The following is a 5,962-nucleotide window of genomic DNA, read 5'->3' on the forward strand; positions in this document are numbered from 1 at the left end:
TCTGTATCCAAATGGGTGTGTTAGGGATCTCCAGGGTGGAGTGGTATATTCATTCCCATTACAATTTATCAACTAGATTTTATACCATCACTTAAGCCTGTTAAGATCTTTTAAAATTCTCAAGCTATCACCAAAACTAGGTGCTGTTGGATCATCTCTAAACGTGTTGAGTAAACCTGTGTCTTTGCCTGAGCCACAGATGAAAAAGTTGAACAGAACTGAGCACCTTCTGGATTGACATCAATTATTAAGCTGGTACTCTTTCATTGTACAAATTATAACTGACCTGACACACACAACATATCCCTGTATTCTGCCAGCTGGGCTCCATTTTGTTCACTGGGATGCAAGGGCGAAGTTATCAAACAATATTTTGAAGCTTAGTCCCTTCTATGAATTGTGTCCTACATTTGCTGTTTGGCTGAGAAAAGTGTCTCTAGTGGTCTCTCTTATCACAGAGGTCAATTGAAGTCTGGCTCCATTTGTGCTCTGGCTGGCTTAGGACTGATCACTGAAAAACTGCCAACATGTCATTGTAAGTGGCATCTAGAGGAACAGGAAATAACAACTAGCCAACAAGGTATTGTCTGTCATAATTTCAGTCCACACACAAAAAAAAAGTGGTAGATGAAGTTACACCATCATTTATATAGAGGTAACTCACATTATTCTTAGCTAAGAAATACAAGCTGTATTAAGATAAGCCTTTTAACACTATTTAGATGGATGTATTTATTTCATTACTCTAAAGAAGGGAATGTCAAATCCACAACTGTGTATACTGTTCAATGACTAATTCACATAGTAACTCTAGTCAACCTAAAAGTAGCAACTACTATAATGACTTCATGAATACTTGGAGCTTTCCACTACCTTACAATATGGAGAAAGCCAACTAGATCATCTTTAGTTACTTATACTAGCTTTCTTTGAAGACCTGTGCTCCAATTCACAACATGGGTGTTTTAGATTTCTAGGTACTGTTACCACTTATAGAAGACATGTTCTACAATGTCAGAACCTGATGCAGCCCATTTTATGGACATCAAATATTAAATTTGGAGATAATTAGGTCTTTTGCTTAAAAATTCTTCGTAATATTCAACTTTATATAAAAACATAGTGAGGGAACTCACAATCAAAGAGATATATCATTTAGCCATATCAAAACGTCACTAGAAAGCCCTGGTAATGCAAGCCTTTGATCTCAGCTATTTAAGAAGCTGAGGAAAGAAAATGACAAGTTAAAGGCCAGCCTGGGATAAGAGTGAGCTCAAGACTTGCCTGGGCAACTTAGGGAGACCTTGTCTCAAAGCAAAAATAAGACGAGAACACTCCACTTTAGAAACACTAAACAACCCAGGCTGTTGCCAAAACTATAGGTTTCTCTCCACAAACTGACAACAAGGTCCCATTGCTGAAGACAACACCTACACAATTTATTGAACTTGGAGAAAGAAGCAGAGATGGTGCCCACATAGAGCCTTCACCCCTTTGTGTGAGCATCTTTGGTACCTGAAGGGGCTCTGCATTCCATCAAAGGAAAAACATAAACATGGACCCAGCCACAAATCCTTTGATAGACAGTGATGTTCTGCCTGCAAGATATGCTAGTGCAATGGTGGCAAAATCCTACCAATATCTGATTTGACTTACAGCCCACTCTGCTTGGGTGGCCGAGAGTCTGAGACTAGATAGCCCAGGGACCTAGGATGAAACCAAATACTACTGTTCTAGAACAAAACAAACAACACTAATTGTAGCAATGAAATTACTCCCAATGATATTTTGCTATCCTCATAGATCAATGCCTTGCTTAGCCATCATCAGCAAAGCTTCCTCCTATGACAAATAGGAACAAACACAGAAACCCACAGCCAGACATTATGCAAAATGAGAGGCCTTGGAATACTCAGCCCTAAACGAGATGTCTCCATCAAATCTCTCCCCTTACAGCTCAGGGAATACCATTGAAGAGGAGCTGAGAAAGAAGTGTAGGAGTCAGAGGGAATGGAAGACACCGAAGAAACAAAACCCTCTAAATAAATAAGATTGACACACATGAATTCACCAGGACCGTGGCAGCATGCAAAGACCTTCACAGGTTTGCACCTAGAATGGAAAGAAGTGGACACATGACCCCATCCTTAATCCAGAAGCAATCTCTAATTGATAAACACTTGCAAGTGAAAATCTAGCTTTCTCCAAGGGAGTTTCACTGAGGAAACGAGCTACTCTTAAGGGTAGGGTGCATACCCAGTAGTAGATGGCCAACAGAAAGTGAACTCGCCAGCATCGTTGGAGGCTCCTTGTCACATAATGTCATGTCAGGGTTATTCCTTTTTAAAATTTTTATTTTACTTTTATTATTTTATTTATGTTATTTTCCCTCTCTCCTTTTATCCTATAGGTCCTTTGAGTATATATTATAGTTTCCAATTTAGTGTTTTTATGAGATTCCTGGATATGTGAATGAGTGGGTCTTTTTTTCTTTGCCTTTGTTTGGGATCTTTTCTTTCTATTTGTTTGTTTTGTCCAGTTCTGATATGTTAAATTTTATTTTTTAGATTATAATCCCATAGAAGCATGTTTGCTTTCTAACAAGGGCAGAAAGGGAATGGCTCCAGAGAGCAACAGAGGTGGGTGGGAGCTCGGAGTAGAGGGAGGAAGGACCATGATGAGCATATATTATGTGGGGGGAAATCTATTTTCAGTAAAAGGAAAAAAATTAAAAAGTGAGATGAGAGGAGAGAGAGAGAGAGAGAGAGAGAGAGAGAGAGAGAGAGAGAGAGAGAATACCTTAGGTTAAGTATGGAGTATGTTTTTCTCAGAGGGATACATCTTTCTGCACTGCAGGATGCTGACTCTGATATTCTTATCTGTAATGCCGTAGATGATTTTAGCTTGCCTCCACAAGCATTCTTTCTAGACTTGTTCAAAATGTTTGTGGCCCTTCCACTCCCAGTCATCTCCATCCTTCCCCAGATCCAGTCATTTCTTCCTCTGAGCCACTGAAACATTTCCATCATCACACCGAGGAGACGATGTGTTTCAGTGCGTGAGACTCCTCAACCAGCCTGTCTGCTCCTTAAGGACACCAGGTCACATCACGCAATGGAGTTCTCACCTTCTAAGAGGAACAGACACAGCAGCAGACCCCGCAAAAAGTGACAAGAGGACAAAGGAAGAGAGGGAAGAAGGGAGGGAGGGAGGGAGGGAGGGAGGGAGGGAGCCAGCTCTGTCTCTAATTTTGCGAACTTGGGTAGAGCAAGTCACTACCAAACCAGCATTTATTCTCCTTAAACTTCAGATTAAGCAGTCTATTAGAAAGGCCACCAAATTACTACAAAATTACACCAATCTATTTACTGATCATTTAGATGCTTCTCATTTTTCTAAAAGGGACATAACTGAATCATTGTTTACAGTGAGAAAACATATCTGAAAATACTTTAAGCATAAAATAATTTATTACTAATATCTATAATAGTAATAATAATAGCAACAGTAATACTTAAAATTGGTAATAGTGTGTTGCACCCAATAAAATAACAGCCCATTATTAAAGTAATAAGAGATACATATAAATTATAAAAAGTAAGTACCATTTTTTAACGTGGGGGTGTGGGCTTTGAGATAGGGTCTCATGTAAACTAGACTTGCCTCAAACTTGATGTTCAGCTAAGGCTGGTCTTAAACAGATTTTCATGTATCAAGCTTCCAAATGCTGGTATTATAAGCATGTATTATCACGCTTATCTATATTACTTATTTGGAGATTTTTTTAAAAAATCACAAAAGTGCTGAAAGTTGTTTCATTTATTAGTTTCTGCTCTTCTAGCATTAGTAGTGACTTAGATCTTAAAGATTTGAGGGCCTTCCCAGGCACCTATCTCCCTACCAGGCTTGTTATCTCTCTTTCTCTCTCCCATCCACTGTCTCTGCCTTTTTGTTATTCCTGAAGACTAGTCAGCTGTCACCAATTTACATGATATACAAGACTTCATGGAGGAGTCAGCTGCTGTGCCCAACACAAAATCAGTTTCTTTTGGTGAATCTGGTGCTATTGCACTTGGTTTTTCTGAGATTGTTTTAAGTTTGGGCTGTGGAACAATTAATGCACAACTTTAAGGTTCAGGCACTGTTAAACATAACCTGTCATTCTATTTTCTAAAATGTATATACTCGTACGTATATCTTTTTCTGTTTGGGCACTTGCAGTAGTTTGAATGAGAAATGTTCCAGACAGGCTTAAGTATTTGAACACAGGTCCCTGGGGGACCCAATTTGGTGAGGTGTAGAACCTTTAGGAAGAAGAGCCTTGCTGGGGGAAGGACATCACTGGGATAGACTTGAAGCATTTATAATGTCACCCCACTTCCAATTCACTGTCCCTGACTTTTGTTTGTAGTTGACAGTGTGATTTCTCAACTCCCTGCCTTGGTTGCCAGCTGCCCTGCCTTCCCCTTCATTGTGGACTCTCCCTCTGGAACCATAAGCCAAATTAAACTTGTCCTTTTATAAATTGCCTTGGTGTTTTAACACAGCAACAGGAACATAACTAATTTTATTGTTTAACACAATTATACAGAAAGCTCCTTTGACCAACTGTGGTTGAAATTTATTTGTCAATGTTTTAGAATAAGAAGAAAAAATTTGCTTTGTAAAATAAATAGCAAAGTGACTGACCTGAATTTTAATCACTATATGAATTTTCTGTTCTCAGATAGAGTCTGGGTAAGAAGTCTATGTTCAGAACTCTTGCAGTATTGATTTCAAGCTTTAATAAATACTTGAGGTAGTACATTTATATTTGTTTTAAAATATTTTGTAATTCAAACATACCCACCAAATTTCTCACATCATCCAAAATAAACTACAAATCAATAATCAGAATGTCAGGTACTCTAATAAAAAAGTGAGTTTCAGAAGAAGAAATACCAAGTTCTTTTAGACATATGTATACAGTCCTTTTACACTCAAAGAAATAAAAGTAACAATATATCACACAAAGCAATGCAGGTAAAAATGTATCTCACATGTGCAAAGCAAACTGGTAAGAATGAAAACTTCAATATACTGAAAAGACAGAATATACTTTACCTATCACCATGGAGATTACATGTCCATCAAGAAAGGAATACTGCAGTAAAACTATAATACCTCCATGGAGTGGGAGGCCTTGTGGTTTTTACCACAAGGAGGCTATTCATCTTTTTGTAATGCTGTGGTCTTCAATACTGCTCTTAGATTCAATGACTTCATGAAAGGTCTCCCAGGACTCCCAGGACTCACAAAGAGCTTCTACACATAGGATGTGTACTAAAATCCACAAAGAACAAAGGGCCAAGAGCAGAGAACAGAAGAATCAGGCACAACTTTACAGCTGTATTTTCTCTGTGGAATCACATGGACAACATTCAATTCTCTTAGAAACAAAGTGTGACAGCGTTAGGGAAGCTCGGTGGGTCTTACTGTCCAGTATTACCATTGGCGGTCACTCAGGTAGACTCAGAGCACCCTCACAAACTAAGAAAAGATGTCCAGGAGCCCATTAAAACCCAGTGCTGAAGATCTTTAAAATGAAATACATGAACTTTAAAATCTTTGAACTTTAAAAACTTTGAACTCTTTGATGCACAGTTTTATTATTTTTATTCTGCAAAATATATCACCAATAATACAATTCAACAATGGAAATTATCCTAGCAGCAGAAATTAGCAACATCTATCATAGAGTAAGCTGGACACCGGAAAGGCAGAGAAGGGAGATGAAAAGGAGGTAGGTGGAAATTCCTGAAGAAATCAGGAGCATGGTTGGATGGGTAGTTATTTGGTTTGTAAAGTTGCTTGGCTTGCCTCCTAACTGGATACAGTTAAAATTTAAATTTTATTGTAATATATGCAATAAAGTACATTTTATGTTGTGATATAATGCAAGCTCACATATATACATGCACAC

Source organism: Peromyscus eremicus, chromosome 9, assembly GCF_949786415.1.
Source record: "Peromyscus eremicus chromosome 9, PerEre_H2_v1, whole genome shotgun sequence".
NCBI lineage: Eukaryota > Metazoa > Chordata > Mammalia > Rodentia > Cricetidae > Peromyscus > Peromyscus eremicus.